The 19,344-nt window shown below is 40.0% G+C and overlaps 1 protein-coding gene across 9 annotated transcripts in view; it reads left to right on the forward strand.

The window, feature by feature from the left end:
• The window catches only part of RAD51B (RAD51 paralog B), a 457,119-nt gene that overhangs the window by 220,518 nt on the left and 217,257 nt on the right, over positions 1-19,344 (forward strand). The window lies entirely within an intron of this gene.

Raw genomic sequence — 19,344 nt, forward strand, 5'->3', positions numbered from 1 at the left:
GTGGCCTCACTTTCCTTAGCTTGCACAGGCTATCTGTTTAACATACCATAGCCTGTAAAAGACATCAAAGTACATTAAGAAATGGTTATGCAAAATTGACAGACTCAGATTTCATCTATACTCTACTGTATGTTTTTCAGCACAGAATAAGTATTCTTCTACATGTTGGAAATGTTATATTACAGTGGGCATTTCACTGACTCTGACTCTGACTGAGCAATTTTGAGCAAAGGTGGGAGACCATTTTCTCAATAATGTGAGACAAAGAAATTGAGCAATCAATCAGATGATTCCAGGCAATGCAACTGGACAGTTAGAGACTTTTTGTCATTTATAAGCTGGCCAGCTGAGGGGCCAGTATACAAACCCATTTTCTAGCACTATCCAGATGAGAATGAACCATGTTTTTGGAGCTTTCAAATATATGAGATAGAGCAAGGAAGTGTTAAATTGTCCTCAGAACAATGTTTGGGTGATTTTATTGGCCCATGCATTGCTTTGGCAACTGGAGACACTCCACAGTGGTATAGCGTTTTGGTCCGTGAGAGGCTGGGAATTTTAGGGAAAAATACGGCTTAAACTTCACTGAAAAGGAAGAAATGGACAATCTTTGGGGAGAGGATGTCTTCCTGTGATCTCATAAAAATGAGTGTCCATCATTAGTTCATTTCAGACAGGTTAATTTCAGACTGATTGATGGATGGATGAAGGTAGCATACACAAGTATAAACATGTTCGTATGTCTTCAGTTTTGGTAGGTGTGGGATGAGAGATGATGTACAACAGCTGAATGTGTTTGAGCTGGAGGAGGGGCGGTATCTCTAAGACAAACAACATTCTTCTGAGTTCTCCAAACATTTATATTTTCAGCTTCCCTGGACTTGCAAGTAAGATGCCACAGTAATTGAATTGTAACTTGTCTAGTTTCACTGTGATATCTGTAAATATCTCCCTTTCTTCTGCTCAAACGCTGTTGCATAACTTCTTGCAGCAAGTATTGTCTCGTGGAATATATCACTTGACCTTTTTGCTTGCCTGAGCAGCAGAACACCAAATGCGCTTTTTTTCAGATGATGGAGATACAGTAGCTTCATTAAGGGATGCTGCCATGGCAAGCATCTAGTTATTTCACATGATTAAACTGCTTGTGAACATGAAGTAAATAGAACAGAAGTAAAGAGAAGGGGAAAAAAAGGACAATAAACTCCAATTCTTTTAAATCCATTGATAGCTGCAGTTGCAGAGCTCAGCTAATAGGGATTTTAAATTGCTATGGCTATACCATCTTTCTTTCAATGTAAAGACCCAGCAAGTCTTGTGCAGGCCGAGCATGGACTACTTCTCCAGCATTCACCAGCATGTCAGCCGACCTGTCCGTATGTTTGCAGAACATAGAAAGTACTTAACTGGTACTCTCTTATGTGAAATAATCATTTAAAAATCCCAGTAATAATGAGTTTTAGATTCAATAAATTGGTAAAAAGTAGCTAATTTGTTGCTTCAGACCCTGCCAGGACTTTCTGAAGTTTCTAATGTTGCCTCTGTTAAGTAGGAATGTTTAGGACCACTTAAAGATCAGCCCAGAGAGGGGGAAGAAATGCACCACCACAGCCTCCTCTTGGTTTTGGCAGATACTGACATCTTCCATGGCCTTGTTTGAGTGATACGGAGTCATTGATAGAACAGCATTTTATGGCCATGAACTTGTGTAAAAGGGCAGTCCTCAGGGCTGGGTAATTAAATCACTATTTTAACTGTTCAGTGTCTTATTAAAAGTATGTAAGAAAAGGATTAATAAAATCAGGGTGTAAGAGGTCCTCAGGCAGCCTCCAACTGTAACATTTTACTCACAGGAGCATTGGGACAAAAATCCAGGTTTCTTCTGAGTGCTGGAGGGCTTTGTGGCATGTACGGAGAGCTGTGCGCTGGATTCGTTGGCCTTCTCTGGTGTCCAGGCTGAGTCCTTGGGTGTATGGGTGAAGTCCATATAGTGAAGGTCTGAGGTGCTTCTGTGAACTAGCAGGCCAGAAGTGGGGAAGGATTACTTCTATTTTGTTTTCAAATTCTCTTTACTGCTTTATTATGTGATAGATGAACTAGACCTGTGGAAAAGTTTTTCATTATTTCACCAGAAAAAGAAGCATTTTATCTGAGAAGATAGGTTATTGTTTGCTTTTAAGGTGAAGCGAGGAAGTAGTCTTGAAACTGGAGGATCTCCTTTGATAACATTTGTCTTTATGGAGAGGTATTTAGTGACGATGTACTAGGGCTTCCACCTGATCTCCACAGCCCCGTTAAAGCACAAAAAGGTCCTTCTCCAGGATTCAGTGCTGATAAAGGAGGACTACAAAAACCTCCACAGTGGATTTTACAGAACAAGATCAACACAGTGCAATAAAAAATTATCAGAAACTTATTAAAAAACTAGTGTAGTTTATGGCATACAAGTGCAGTACATAAACAGGTAACTGCTCTTTACTTTATGGAGTTTCAAGGGGTCTTTACCTATTGTGCTTTTCAGCTGGCCTGCTAGTATCTTTTCCCCAGAAGGAAACCATAAGAGTTGCTTAGAGCTGTCTGTAAATCATGCAGTCTCACCTGAGAGACCTTTGGACTTTTCTTTGAGCACATGAGAGGTTCAGAGATGCGATGCTTTGTGGATCACTACTCAGTTCATTTTTGCAGTATTATTATTCTAGGCCAGTCCAATTTTCAAATATTTAAAATACACTGTTTTAATGGCGCTATAAAGTCTATCCTGTGGCTTCCTCACACGACCCAGAGTGCAATGTGCTCATTGGTTTATGCTGTCCCATCTCCTTCTCATGATGCTTTGCCAGCTCCAGCCAGTTTGCCATTCCCTCCTGCCGCAGAGCTCAGCTCTCCCCACCCCACTCCGCTTCCTGCTGCTGACCCCATTTCAGTCTTGGCTCCCTTCTCCGTTTTTTTTTCTCTCTCCTCTCCTCCCCTCCCTTGCCATTGGCATATCTTCTTCCTTAAGCCATACAAAAATAAAGTAAGTGGATGTTTGTGCAGAATATGTATCCCTAGGTAGTAACTGGCTTTTAGCTATATCATGGAGAGCAATGAGATGTTCACAGTGCAAAGATAAGCAGTAATCTGAATACTTTAAAAACTGGATTACAAAGGGGAAAAAACAAACTCATTTTTAGTGAGAGGGCTTGAGATATACTTGGGACAGCAACTTCATCATAGAGCGGCCACTTAATTTCTTTTTTTCCCTTTATGCATTGGGCTGGCATCTACAGACAAACAAAATCCTTCAGTTAGGATGTTTTCCATCTAATCCATCCAACAGTCCCCTTCACTAAGGACGTGTTTATTCTGAGCAGGGTGCATGATTCATCACCTTTGGGAGATGAGGCAAGGTTTGGTGCTGATCTCAGACAATTTCTCTCCCCCTTGCCCACCTCCCCCCCCCAAAATGCATGAAGCAGTTTTGTGCTAGGAAATTACATCACTGATAAAATCTTTTAAGGGGAACATCCACCACATTATGGCACGGAAAGTAATAGAGAATATTTGCTGTTGGGTAATGGTAACGTCAATTTATTAGAAGCTAGTTTGGACAAGGCAGCAGTAGAGACTGGGAAGCATTACTTTGGTGTGGAATCTCGCTGAAGCTAATAAAAAGTAGTCTTGTCCTGGGTGGGAGAGCTGCAGAAGAAAAGCAAAGATACTACTACAAGCATCTGAAAATTCAGAGTCACACTTTGGATCCCTTGAGACTGCAGTTTCTTTACCTCCGGGAACCAGCTACATAAGAAGAATCTAAATTGTCGTTTTTGAAAGAAACATAGGTCTTTACCTTGCAGAGAGAGTGGGATGTAGTTTTCTGCTGGGAAAGTTAACACATGCAACAGATTTCCCTACTGTACTGGAGCATGAGGGACTTACAAGTCCCACACATGTATATTGGATGTGATGTTACTCAATTAAATGAGGCATATAAAAAAAAATGAATAGTCAAGTCATTAACATTCCTGTCTGTTATCCAGCACTGTCCAGTATGAAAGGGAAATAGTTATAGCTCTGTTGATAAATATTTATTTCAGTGATATTCATTTCAATGGTTTGCTCAAATGGAGAACATGTGCATCCCAAGCAACGCATTCTTCCAAGCCTATGCTGAAATGGTGCCTGTCCTCCACAGTGAGCCACTGCTGCTAGATATGCCAGCTTTAACAGGGAAAGCAGAACTGAGATTCAAGAACCTATAAAATCATTTAAGAACTCATGCTAGCAAAAGAAAAGCAGCATGTTAATTCCATTAATGTGGCAAAACTCCCATATGGGTAATAACCAAGACTGTGACATGTTTGCCAGAAAACCCAAAAGGTACACAGAATTATTTGTGTGTTAGAATTCATTGCAAACTCAATTAATCTGAGGGCTCATTACAGTGTACTTAGAGCAGTCTCTGATTTTATGGCTTTACTTTGTTGTGATTCTATTTGGATGAAACTCTGTATTTTTCAAAAGAACTTTGGTTTAGGTTTTCCAGAATGTTTTTGCATCTGTAACTTTGAAAGATAAATCCACAAACAGCAGCAATGTAGTGCAAGTGCCTCCCTTGTAGTTACACACTGAGAAGAAAAAAGAAAAAAAACCCAAAAACCAAAATCCCAAACACCGAAAAACCCCAAACCAAACTTAACCCATCCCCCAAACCCTCCAAGCTTCTGACTGTTTCAAGGGACGGCTAATAATCACACTATGTTATTGTAAATGTTGTTGTAAATGACTTGCTATAACCAAGTTTTTGCTGATTTTTAGGATAGGTACTCGATGTAACAAGTCACCTTTGGGACAGAGTTCTCGGGGTTGTTCTGCATACATATATTCTGTTTTTTCTGCTGGGAAGATATGAGTTCTTGAATACAATTTGATTCACTTCGTACCCCAAGCTGCTAAACAGTACAGCTGTATTGCTGCTGAGCAGGTATTGCATTCTGGCCTCAGGTACAGCAATCACAGGAAATGAATTGTGTGCTATAGAGTGTGTAAAGGAACTTTATGCGTGAACTGTTACAGCAGGTATGGTCAGGTTTGCTTTATGCTCATCATTCTTGTTTTCAAATAAACTTTGAGTCAGAATACATAAAATCTGAAATATTTATCTGCTTACAGATGAGATTAAAGATGGAGCTGTGAAAGAAATTGATTTAAATTTTATGATTTAAAATCATAAAATTTAAAGCAGTAAAGCATTAACACAGTTACAAAGAATGACAGTTATTAGCTGATTGTTTTTAGAAAATAATTACTAAGATTCAAGAACACTGATGTGAATTCCAGTGCTATGTTGCGGGAGAAAACAAGATTTGATATTTTCCATCGATGTATCTCATTTATGTATCTGGTGTTGAAGCTGACACCAAATTTAGGATGGAAAGGAACTGGATTCTTCCATTCTGAAGTCATTATCCACATTGATATAAATATTAATACTAACTGTTTGATGTGGTTTGAGTTTTATATGTTGCTGTCTTTGGCCCAGAAAGCACTCACTTTTACAAGAGAATGAGTAAGTTTCTGTATATATCTCACTGCAGGATTCAGTGCAGTAAATGAAGTCATATTTCTCCTTGCTTGTTCCTGAAGGTGGTGAGCTCACAGTTGTAGACAATGAAACAATGGCCTGAGCGCATTAAGGTTCTGCTAGAAACACTCTGGCTATTTGTTTGCTTTTTTTTTTCCCCATGGATTTCTTTCTCTGAGGAAGAAAAAATCAGACAGTGTACTGGCTAGAACAAGAACAATTTGGCTCTTTTGCAGCCAATACATACCTTAGTCTTTAACATTATATTCCGAATTGGTTCATACACTACATGTATTTTATGTTGGATATGACAACACACTTATGGTCTGGTAAAGTCCTTTGCAGTGCCTTATTTACTCTTCCCTCTCCGTTTGAACTGAGAAGATACCACACAGCTATGTTAACCAAACACAGCACTATTGCTATATGTTGTCAAGGGGAAGACTAAAGTTGGTGTATGTTCCACTAATGGCAGTGTCCTGATACAAGGCTGCGTCAGCTACCTGCCCTTTCACTAGGATGTAGGAGATGCAGACAAGCACTGACCGTGGCTTTCATACCAGTCTCCATTCTGTAAACAAGTCTAACAGCAACTGTGCACTTACAAACTCAAAGCAAAATGTCTTGTATTATTGTAGGTTTAACCCCACAGTAATGCCTTTGGAGACCATACTCATACAATTAAATGTATTTCTGTCATTTGAAAGCCGTAAGTTCTGTAATTTCATCAAAGTTGCAATGGTGATTGCTTAAATAAGTCACTACATCTGAAGAGGAAATCTAGAGAAACCAGTGGAGAATGACTTCAATTTTTCATGAGTGTGTTCTTGCTGTAGTTAGCTGTGAGTGTTAACGGACAAGCGACCAAGGTGCCTCTGGCTCTAATCTTGACATATCTTGTAAATAAAGTAGGATTGGGCTGAAACCAGCATGATAAACTTTTGTTGGGCACAGAATAGCATTGGTTGTTCAGTAAGCCTCTTATTTCCTGCTAGGTTAGCATTGAGGCAGTCACTGGGAGTGACATAAAGAGGCACTGTTTTTATTGAAATGCTGTCTTTCACTTGAAGCACGTCTGTTATTTTCACCATTTGAACTCATTGAAATTCCTGTGGCACTTCTCACAAGAGATAGGATAGAAAATGTCTCGGTGAAATTAAAAAAGTTGATCATACAAGCCCAGCCGTCATTTTAGCATGGGTCAAGTGATCTATTTTTCTTTTGCAGTGCTTGCCTTTCAAATAAAGATTATATTAACCTTGCCTGGTGAGATCCCAGGAAAAGTTCTAGATGTCGTAAAGTTTGTTAGTATCCCTACAGAATTTGGGTAGCTCTTCCTAGGCATTATGTTGTCTTTGCCACCATAACCTTTGAATGGCAACAAATATGTTTGAGCTGTAGCTGTCCCTATATTGCATGTACAGAACACGTCCACATTTAGGGAATATTAGTAAGTACCAGTTGTTTCTAAGGTACTCTAGAGGTACGTTATATCTGTGTAAGCAAAGGCAAGGGTTGATAAATTTGTCAGAGATGCAATACTGATGTTGTCCCACTTCTGTGAGACCTTTGATAATGTAAAATTATTATTGCAAATTGCCCTTTCCTTCTTGAAGGTCATTTGGTCATAGTATTAGAAGCCTTTGTGCCCTGTCCCAGCCAACAATGATCGGATGTTAGAGTAGGGAGACGGGTGCGATGACCTGGAAGACAGTTATGTGATAGTTTCCCAAACTAAAAGTTACGGCATGACTCCAGGTAAGAATGAAAATTTCATAGTGGAGAGAAGGGAGGGAAAAGGGAAGTTCAGCTGAGAGGCAGTTGATCATCTTTCCAGTAAAGGATTAAGCCTGTGGTTCTTTGTAATAGGACTGGCTGGTAAATTATACTTCTGTTGTGCAATAATTCCTGGGTTTTCAGAAAATCTTTCTAACTGGAATGGAAAGGCAAAAATTTAAGTCTCTGCTCAAAGTAGCAACATACTGTTTGAAAAAATGTGAACATCGATGCCCTCCCCCATTCTTACATCTCCTAAGCCATTCCCTTGGAAGTCCTGGGTCCTCGGTCCAAAGCTGTCCTTGGGGCAGGCTGCCAGAGGGTGGCCTGGAAAGCAGCAGGGTTCTGCAGGAAATCTGCTTGGCAGGTATCAGCTGGCCTGTGTCTGTCAGAAGATTTACTGGCATGTATGTGTTTTCACAAAACACTAGGTCTTTAGAAGATTTATTTATTTATTAAAAATCAGGTTTGGTGGTTTTTACTAGCTTTGGTTGGGAAATATTATCAGCATAGCCAGTGTTGAAGTGCAAAGTATACAGGTTGTTCATTTGGTTCAGCGGGTATGAATGTATGTTAGCCATGGCTGCAAGCTGTTGATATGCTTCTGTTCACCAGAAACGGCTGGGAACTACAGATGTAAAACTGTTTAAGTGACTAGGCCCAAATCTGCCACCAAAGATGTCCCTACAAATCCTACTGCCTGCTGGAACAGCTGGGTGCATGTACCTGTCTGCAGATGGAAATTCAAAAGCTGTAATACAAGTCTGCAGTTAACAGCAAAGCTTTGAAGCCAAATACCCCGCTTTTGTAAAGTAAGCAAGTACAAGTGAGCGCGTACAAGTGGGTGCTTTCGTCTTCTGGCTTTTGGTGTATGAGCTGTTGCTTTAACAAGAAATAGTTTTTAATTAAGTTTGAAAGGTGAATTCTCGAGCTCTTAACAAATTCTGCTGTGTGTTTCCGTAATAGCTTGATATTTTTGACTGTGTGACTTGGGAAGTGCATGGTGAAATAGTTACATGGCCTCATTTTTGAGCTGACCACATATTATGAGCTTTATTTTACCTATGTTGATGATACTAGCAAGGTCAAAATTTAAACCTGCGTATTTATTGTTCCAAAGTAAATTATGGATATCCCATTACTCATTTGAAGAACCAGTTATTTAATTTCATATAATTCATTTTTGTTTAGTATGTTTTACAAATTGTTTTGAGGGTTAGTCTTCCTCAAAAAAATTGTTAGAACAGTCCATTCTGGTTATCTGGTTCAAGCAATTATAAATCTCTTCTAGTAATTTCTTTGGCTGGGAGAATTGAAGCTCATCCGTTAGAACCAACATAAAAGACTTTGAAGAATCGTTGGCCTGCAGTAGGTACCAGATATCTGGACATTACTCTTTTCTGGCTGAAGCCTTTGATTGTCTAAATAGATACTAGCATGCAAAAAGATTCTCATCATGTGCACCTCCATTGACAGTAATGGAAATTATAGAATGTTGTAATGATCAATATCCAGGAGGTACCTTCCGAACTACTACTTTGTAAACAGTTTTCTTTTTATCATGTTTATAGCATGATAATTAAATGAAGAATGTTGTTTAATGTAGAATTATAATAGAAGTATATGTCTAGAGCATATTTATTTATGTGTATGTGCAGAGCACATTCACTTCATATCTGAATGAATCAAACCAGCCTCCTTAAACTATCAGTAACCCAAGATCCAGCATCTATAAAATGTTCACAGGCATTGTCTTTAGGAAAAATGCTTGTTTTCCTCAGTGTTGTTATTTCAGAAACTCCACACAGTGTCACTACTACTAGACTCTGTGCTTTTCAGGTGTCCTGTGGCTTGGTGGCAGGTTAGTCGTCTCTTCACGCAGCATCTTCAAAGAGCAATTCTATGTATGCTTTTGTATTTTTCTCCTGGGTGGAAAGCGTGCAGATAATAAATATATCCTTCCACTTCCCCAGACCCTGTTTTACAGGGGAAATTAATCTTTCCACATTATTCAGGCCTTCAACTTTTTGTTGACACTTTACTTCATGCGTGAGATTGGATGTAAGCTTCTGTGAGGTGGCTCTGTCCTATTGTGGGTTAGATCTGAATCTCACATTCAGTTCACCTAGGCCACCTGTCAGCCTTTAAGTTACAGAAACTTTCTACCAGTGTAGAGCTTTTCTGAGAGCTTATGTAAGGACAAAATTCGAAGTTGGTTTTGCAAGGAAGAAAATCAAGTTGTTTAGCCACATGCACTAAGACGTGACTTAGTCCATATTTAGTCCTTTCTTATGTATGTCAAGTTGATACTATCTTTAATCATACTGTTATCTGGTAACAAAGTTAATATCATAATTGTTCTACTTTTTAATCAGTGTTCTTGTTCATTTGCTTTTCAAAGCCAAAGGCTCAGAACCATGGTGCAAGCTCTGCTTGAGAAGCATATGTGGAATTCCCCAGGGACTGTACTGCATCGTAGCGCTCAAGCTATTTGTTTTACATACTCTTAACCTGAGTGTGAAGAAATTTGAATTGTTTCAAAGTGTAATGTAGTCAAATCTTAAAGTTTACGCCTAAGGTAGGATAGGTAGCACCAGAAGAGGTGGAAAAGCAGCAGTTACCTGGTTTTGCGATGTGGGATAGATGGTCTTCCCATTGTTTTTCTCTTTTGTCACATCAGGCAGAATGAACTTGCCCATGGTGTTGCTTTCCAGAAGCAGAAGTCATTTGGCTTCATTGATGCCAAGATAGATAGTGAAGTTACAGCACTGCTTTTTGGAGAGGATGAATTAAATGTATATATAAAGTAGTAATGCATGGAATTACATCATTGGTCAGTGACTAAACTTGCTTTACTTTCTGGTGATTACGTTATGCTGGAAAACTGCCATGTGCTTCAGAGCACTGGATCCGCAGCTTAGCCAGTCACCTCTACTTCTGTTGTTGAATCTTCAGAAGTTCCAGTGCAACACTGGTATAGAAAGGATAGCGATATGTTGTGACCTAGGGAACAGTCCTTGCAGGGTGCTACTGACATAGTCATGAGCCAAGTAGCCATTCCCCTGGTGAAAGTAAGAGAGTAAAACAGTATTTTTTGTCTTTTCATGTGTCACATAGTACTATATTAATGTGTCATATAGTACTATTTATTACCAAGTTAGGACAGTGTGACATAGTACTTTCTGCAAATCTTTTTCACCGTCTTTCATTTACATGAACACAGCTACTTTTCAACCCAAGTTGCAGCTTTTCACGATTTTGTGACACTTATCATTGTAGCACCAGACCAACTTCCAGTTGTGTGTTAGATAGCATTTATCTTTTGCAACTTACTGTTTCTTCCCTTTTTCCACAGAAGAACAACTGTCTGTGCAATGTGGAGTCTACCTATGGTTAGGTTCTGATGTAAGTGTACACACTGCTGGCTATCTACATTAATAAGTATTTCTGTCCTAAGCAATATTCTTTGCATTTGGCCTAGAAGGTGGTGAAACTGTCAAGTCCGGGGGTTAATTTTGCAGTCTCAAAGTCAAGAAGGATGAAGTTGCACAGATGACCTTTAGTATAGGAGGCTATAGTTTATCTCTGGAGCGGGGCTGTTAACCAGTGTCTTCATTCTGGACCCCAGAAGGTGTTTCAGACACTCTGGATTATGGATATAGGCCTACTTGAAAATAAGGACAAGGAATGTAATGGTTCACTGGAAAGGCAGTGCCGTGAGTGGGGAAGCTGTCAGTAGGCTCCACCGCTGGGGAGAAGTGCTGCAGGACTGTGTGCATCCAGTGACTCGACACCCTGCCGTACTGAATTGCTGCCAGCTGGGCAGAAAGTGGCGAAGACAAGTATTGCAGCCTCTTGGGGAACTGAGCTCAGCAGAAATTATGAAAGTAATACATGTGGAGCCTGCTCTTCGAGGCTGAGCATCAGTGAAATCTAAATAGCACAAAGGAAAGCACAAATTCTGCTTGGTCGAGTTAGGACAGAAACACTGTAGACAAATGTGCCGTCAGTGCCTCCAACTCAGAACTGTGTGATCATTTGAGCTTCTGTCATATAATTAATTTAGCAAAGTCTTTCTCAGTCTGCAAAGAACTGGAGGGGCAAACCACCATGTTTGAGGAGGTGGGATTTCGAGTCCAGGATTCACTTTAATGGAGCTTTGGCAATAACATCCGTATTGAGGAACATGCTCTGTTAGTGGCAGGACTTGACTTCTGTCCCTTCCTCTCTGGAGCCAAGTGTGTCTCTCAAAGGTCCCTGCTGCTGCCATGTAGATGCTATCACTAGAAGTGGGTGATGAGAATGCCATTGAAACTCCAGAGGACGTTACGTAAGTCCTTAAAATAACATTTTAGACTGAGAGCACTATCCTTTTACTAGGAAAAGCCATTCTCCTCTGTGTTATTCTGAGTGATGGTGTGAAGACTTAATCCTTTTTGCTCTCTGCCTACATTGTCCAATTTTTATGTGGGGTTGGAAAATTCAAAATAATTGCTATAGCTTTGAGCTTCTGTGACTCTTCTCTCCATACTCTTTTTTAAAAGGAGAGGCCTCTAGTGAAATGTAGGAGATTCTGAGCATTGCAGACCATATTACTAGGTATAAGCTGAAAGTCTAAATCTTCACCAAAACATCATATGCAGTTTGTCACATCATTTGTCGCATCTGCTGGTGCCAGGAACTGACCTAATCCTGGAAATTCAATCCCATCACAGCTCCTGAATGTCTTTGGAGGCTAAAAAATCCTTGGCAGGATGAGCAGAAGGAAACCTGCATCAGAGCTGTCTGCTTAACATCTGGACCTGTGTGTAAAAAGTACTTAGTGTCTCAATGCAGAGCCAATTTTCTAGCACATGAGAATGCAGAAATTCACACACCTGATCATCACTCTCAATCTTGCTATGCTTCCCAATTTTATTTTTTTTTCTAAAGTACATGATTCACAGAAAAAGGGATGAATAAGGTTATACAGTTAGTTCCTGTGGCAAATCCATGAGTACATCAAGAGGATTGCTGAAGAACAAGCATGTGGTTTTCTCCTGTGACTGTATGGACAGTCAGTTGAATCCACTAATCTTTATCTACTCAGTCATCCTAAACACCCTCATGCTATTCTCAGTTTTAGAGTAAACTTATTCATAACAAGCTATAATGTTTCTTTTTGTTTCTTTTTAAAAAAAAGTCCTGTGTCTACAGCTTGCTATTTTACTTGCAAATGTTGCCAATTTGTGCTTGAAAGGTAGGGGATTGACATTATTTAGTTAAGCATCTATCAAACCTATCAGCATTTTAAACAGATGTTTAAGTTTAGCTGGAGTGTAGGTGGGTTTTTTTTCTTTCATTCTATGATAAGACACCAAACCCACAGAATTCTTTCGGAATTAATACTAGAACAGGTAACCACATCTAAGGTTTCCAGGCACGTGGAGGTATGAAGGTGATTGTAAACAGCCAGCCTGGATTTGCCAAAGGCAAATTGTGCCTCACCAGTCTGTCTTGGATGATGAGAGGACTGGCCTGGTGGAAGTGGGCAGAGCAGCTGATGTGGTTTAATCTTCCATTTAGCAAGTCTTTTTGACATGTTGTGCTGTAGTGTCCTTGTAGTGAAATTAGAGAGAAGTAGACTGGAAGGATGAACTACAAGGTAATGGAAAATTAGCAGGACCTCTGACTTCAGAGAGTAGCTGTCAGTCATTCAAACTCCACCTGGCAGCTGGTGGCCTTCCTCGGTGGTCACTCCTGGGGCCAATGCTGTTTAACATTTTCCTTAAAGACCTGGGTGAAGGGACAGAGTGTCAGACTAAGTTGGTTGAAGGTGCTGTAGACCCCAGACCAAACCATCTTATATGAATAATAATCTGCTTGTATGCTAAAAAAATGGGAGAAATTATCCTTAATATTTGTAGATGCCATTTGTCCTTCCAGAGATAGTGTCAGGAAAGAACTTAGTAAAGTTACTATACGAGATGATGTCTGCCTTCAATTTTGAGAAACCGTATGGAAATGAAAATTGTAAGAGCGTTGGCAGCTCATTCTAGAGTTGCAGAGGCTGGAGAATTGATGTCTTGGCTATTTTTACAGTTTTTTATTGTTTTACTTCTACAATACAAGAATACATTTTAAAAGTCCTGTAAGTTTCTATCATGGAGAATAAGACATGAGCACAGAGTGCTCTGCCTGGAGTTATCTGCAGCCTTACCTGGTCTCAGCTGAAACATAGAGAAAACACAAGATTTACAGGAATTCATTGCAGATAAAGAGAATTTGTGTATCTGTTGTGCTGCAGCTAGACAGATTCAAAATACTTAGCAAACTCAGATGACTACTTATAGTCAAATGATAATTCATGCAATGTTCATGTCATATATTTAAAATTGAAATAGCAAAATAAGTTTGACAAATATAGTACCTGAAGTTGCTGTAACTGCATCAATATTGCCAGACTTGAATATTAGGCTTGGCCTTCCCCGTTAAGCTCAGAAAACTGAGTTTTAAAAGAATCTATTTGGGAGACCTTTCTATTTGCGTCTTGACTCCTAAACTTTGAGGATGCAATCATGACAGTTTTCAAGCCACTCTCAAGCTTGTCATGACAGAGAAATGGGTATATGCTGGGTGCTGGAGAGAGGAGAAGGCTGCAGGAAACCATAGGGTTTTTCCATAATCACTTGACTCCAGCAATTGAAGTTTTAAAAACACCAAATATTGCAAGGTGTGGTTGAGTAATGACAGCGTGTGATGTTTTGAAGTATATTTGTACAGCTTGGATATTTTCTCATATAGTTTCTTTGGCAAGTTTTGGAGATTGCCAGGACTGCAGAGCAAATCTGAGAGGCAAACCCTGCCCAGTTCCTTCTCCACCTCCCCCCGCTGTTCAGATTCCAGTTTAACACTCTTGATGTTGCTATGGGATCATCAGTGACTTACAAATATTTTCTTTTATCTCTTAGGAGATAACATCACTGTCGCAGCATCATGCAAAGAAACAGGATCAACCCCAGTTTTCTGAGCAAAGACTGTCCCTTGCTTAGTAACCACTGCTGCTCTCTGCACCACTGGGCTTTTCAGCAGAGTTTGCCATGGGAGTGAAAACATAACTGGTTGAACAATGAAGAGCTAGTGACCCTAGCCAGAAGGTGATACAATCCAAAAGTTTGCGAGGGAACCCAGCTGATCTCTCAGGTATCAGAAATGACTTATGGGTGCCAGGCAGATTTCCTTTGCTCTGAAGCCAGCTTGAGCTTACCTGTGAAGCACTGTGCTGTTCATTAGAGAACATCCTGCATTTACAGTATTCATGTAATTGCACATGAGTGCTTTCTGCCCAAGTGTTCGTTAGACTGCCTGAAGCAGTTACAGTCTAGAGAGGTCCTCAGAATTAATTTTTTTTATGGACTGGAGAGAGAATAGTACAGTTTGAAGGGCTAGCATGTGCCTCTGAATCTTTTCTGTTTGTGTATGGTCATCCCCCTGGCACATGAATGCTTTGTGTGCATACTGGAATATAGTCCAGGCCTTTCCGGATGCTGGAGAAAACAAGGTCCAAAAGAATATTTTCTCTCCTGTAATACCAATGAAAATATATTAACCTTTAGTTAATTTTTTTTTTTCTTTAGAAGAATTCAGTATAGTTTAAAAGTTTAGAAAGTGTATTCACAAGTACAAGGCCTTGTTTAGCAGGCATTTCACTGAAATCCACTGTATGAGTTCCTTTGGGCATGCAGAATTTTCTTCTGAAATTATCCTCTTGGTTGGTGAAATTCTTCCCACAAGAAAAATGAAAAATTAATCTTTGTACATAATTGCAAGTAATTTTTAATCTAACTTTTCAGTGATCTTTCAGCCTTTGGCAGCCTCTTGCTTTGCGGAGTTAAGCATGCTAATATCTATGCTTCCGAATTGTTTTTAGAAAGGTAGGATTTGCATGTCAAGTGAAACTCCCGCAATTCTCATGTGTCAGGCTCCCACTGTGGCAACCACTGATGTACTTCGGCGTGGCTGTCCCTCTTTCCTCCCTCTTGTCTGTCCACTTCTTGCTGTAGTACAAGGGTGTCGGAGGCCTCTTGGAGTTTATGGTAAGAGGAATGAGTTTTGCGCTATTAAAAAGAAAGTTAAAATCCTCCTCTTCGTGGCTCTGTTCCACCACATACGCAATTGTGTTTTCGGTGAAGATGTCTACATCCTCATTCCTATCCAGCATCATGTTGCTGTTACACACTGATGAGATACTGTGCCTTGCAGTCAGCATTGTTTTAGGGCTGGACAAAGGTAGTTGTCTCCCAAAATTAATTGAGGCAAGTTTGCTTAAATGCCTAAGTTTCAGTTTTGGCCCCACGGGAAGTACCAAGACATTTGCTGCAAGTTTTAGCAGTGCTTTGTTTGAACACGGTCACACAGTGGCATCATTTTTCCTGAGGCATAGTATTGGGTCTGTCACACAGAGATCCCGCGTAACATTTGTAGCTCAGAACAGAAGGTTTCTTTTTCATTTAAAAAATAAACAAAACAACAACAACAAAGGGCTGTGCATTTGTTTATATTGCATAGCTATACAGCTATGGAGATCATGTACTGCTAATATCTCATCTGATGCGGCATCAGCTCTCCTAGCTGAAGTGTGTTGTCATGCTGGCAAAGTACTTGAAGGAATGCCATTGTGTTGTTGGAAATGACATTGGTCATGCAGCAGGGGACAGTCTCCTGTTACAGTCCATAACAAGCCAGTACCCAGTGGAGCCGCAGTGCTGGTAAAGCGAGACATGCCAGCTTCTGCACTGAGATGCAAACCAGATTCCCAGCTGCTGGTAGCTGCTGCCATCTCACACCACTTTCAGCGAGAGCAGAAATGCTAACCCTCACCACCTATCTCAATTACAGCCCAGGCAGTCATTTTCTGCCTCCTAAGAGTAGCTTAGTAATTGAGATGCAATTAGCGCTTTTAATTTCCTGGCCTCAAATCTTGACCAGTGGCTCTGTTTGATCAGTGAGAAGAATTACTTGCAGTCATATGTTTTTAAAGTACATCTGATCAGGTTCATTCTTGGGTTGGGGGCGGGGGAAGATATTTAGTGTTTCCCTATCTGCTGTAGGCCAACACTGAGCACTTACAAAAATCCCACCCAGATTGTTCATATGTACATAGGAGATGTTTTGGGGGGGGGGGGGGGCGGGTTAAGCAGATAGAGTGGTTTGTATGGTCAGAAACCTTAATTCTTTAATTTTAAAAAATTTCCCGTAGATCAGCAGATACTGTAAAAAAAAAAAAAAAAAAAAAAAAAAAAAGGCACATCCACACTCAGGTTTATCATCTGGGCTATTACAGCTGTCATAAGTTAATTCTCAAGTTATCTTCTCTGCTAGAATTTTTAATAGCTATGTAGTATAACGAATGAAGGCTGAGCTCTTTTTTGAAATTTATCATCTTGTTGAAATGACAGAGAGCTTGTGTGGCATAAAAGGTCAGTTACTACATTACATATAACTTCTTGTTTTCATCTCCTACAGTTCTTGCAGTGAACTAAAAATGTTTTAGACAACAGATGTGGAACACTTAAAATATTTGGAATATGTGGGAATATGCTGTGGGACCACCTGTCCTGCAACACGAAAGACAGAATTGGTTTGTGAACGCTGTTCGTTACACTGGCAGTGAACAGGAGTTGCACGCTAAAAGTAGAACAGAATGAAAACTACAGGGTAAGTATAGTAGGCTTACTTTACTCAAGGAAACATAGGGAAGAAAGGTGAATCAACAAGTTCAATGCTCATTAATACTTAGCCAATAATCCACATTTGAGATTCCCTTAATAAGTATAGCCTGGAGCAGTTAGTCTCGGGAAGCGCAGGAAGCTCATGGTTAAGAAGAAAAAAAACTTATTCTATCTGATTTAGCCTAAAATAAGGTATTTTATTTATTGTTTGACTACTTCTACTAGTCAGATCGTATCTATTTAGTTACAAATTAACAGTTACAGCTAGTAATGACTACATTGACTATCCTTTGTGAAAACAACAAAAAAAACCGAAACCATTTACATGTTGTAGAAAACCAAGGTTTTGATAATAATTTGGATTCCTTTAGAGGCTGAGGATGTCGAGGTGATTTGTTGCTGGTGTCTGTTTTTCTGCATAGTTACTATTTATTGACTAAAGTTAACAAACGTTGTTTCACAGATGAGGGAACAAAGGCGCAGATAGGATCAGTATGTAGCATTTGCATTTCTTCATTTGGAGTTCTGGCATGTGACTGCCCACAATTCTTTATTATCTTTTTCCTTCAATGATTTTTAAAAAGGAGGATATTAAAATTGAGATGATAGCAACTTCCCTGCCTCAGGGAAGGATCGTGAAGATAGTTAATGTTTATACCACTTTCCCCCTCTTTTCCTCCCTGTAACTGTTGTGTGAAACTACCATTGCTGGAGTTGAGGTTACAGCGCAAAGGGAAGGTATCGGGCAGTGCTTCTGCCCATAGGCAAGCATTGGCTGGGAAACAGTACATGAGGCTCTGCCCTAAAAAATGCAAATGGTACATAAATCAGAAAGAAATTCAGAAACTCGGATTCATCCCTCGCTCTATGGACTTTGGAAACAGTGACGTGTGGTTACACTTAATGGCTTAGGTCTCTTTCTAAATTTGGGGTATGGATGTGAAACTGCCCTTCAAAATGGAAATCTCTATCTGATAGTACATGCCCAGAGTCAGTGAATGAAACAGCTGTTGATGCACTCTCTTGATTAGGAATGATAGAAAAAGTCAGGACACACATTAGCAGTGTTTCCCACAGCGAGTGCAATTCTCCCTGCCCTCAGATATAATGGCTCGCTGCTGTATACTATGCAAACAAATTAGACATACTGTGGGAGCCACAACTTTAAATTTCTCAACCTTTTTGCATGCAAAAATCCAGCATTAATTATGCTTTTTTACATTTAGAGTTCCTCTTCGTTAGCTGGAGGGAGGTCTTTGTGATTAAAGGAAACAGGTTTCATTGAGCCAGACGAGCTCTGCTCTGTCCTCTTTTTCACCTCCCCTCAGGGCAAAGACCAACAGCTTGAGGGTGACCCCTTCAAGAAGTTTCATTGAAAAGGAAGATGAGAAAGGCTGGACAGGCTCTTTCTAATGCTCTGCGCTGGAGCCAGGAAAAGGCAGCTGTTTCTAGCTTTTCTGTTTTTTTTTTTTTCTTTTGGGTTTTTTTTTCCCCTTTCCTGGTGGCTGAGATCTGGGCTTGCTGCCATATCTGTTTGTCTGTCTGTCTCATGTTGTTTTTCTCAGAGAGCTTCAGAGGCCAGTTGCCCATAGTCAGTTGCTGGGAACAGAGGTTGTTCCTTGTATCGTCTTAACTCTCCATGCCAGAGTGTTCATGCTTGAATAGGAAACAGCAAGATCTGTCAAAATAGCCCTTTTCTTTAGGGCTTTGAGGCTGCATTCTCCATGGCCATCTGTTCCCTTTCACCCTTTTGGACAATGTTGCTATTTGAAACCAACCACTCTTTGCTCTCTCCCTTTCCCCTTGCCCTCCCCCCCCCCCCCAATCTGGGAAAAAGGGAAAAAAAGTTGTTTCTGGCCCCGACTGGCCTCTAGAGGATTCAACCATTTTGTAGTCCGAGGATTAAAAGTGATATTTTGCAATTTTTTATTTTTCACTGACTTAAAAAAATTTAATACATCTCAGGAGAGAAGAGTCATTGCAGTCAAAAGATCATTTTGGATTTATGCATTACTCTCCACAGAGCACTTCGGTGTCCTGTCACTGTCTGATGCAGACTACAGTGAAAACTTGGCACATCTTGGAATATTTTGCATTATAGCAGGAACGGAAGGAACCTCCTATAGTTAAGGCTGTATAACTGTTTCCCTTCCAACCCTCTGTCTTCAGTCAGAAAAGCTTATCGGGATGAAATTTTCCAGTCTTGGTTGTTGTCCAAAATTGAATTTATTTGCTTAGTTTCAGATAAAGTAAGTCATTCCTTTTTGAGAATGAGATGAAGAAAAAAGCATATAC

The sequence above is a fragment of the Buteo buteo genome, chromosome 6, assembly GCF_964188355.1.
Source record: "Buteo buteo chromosome 6, bButBut1.hap1.1, whole genome shotgun sequence".
Lineage (NCBI taxonomy): Eukaryota > Metazoa > Chordata > Aves > Accipitriformes > Accipitridae > Buteo > Buteo buteo.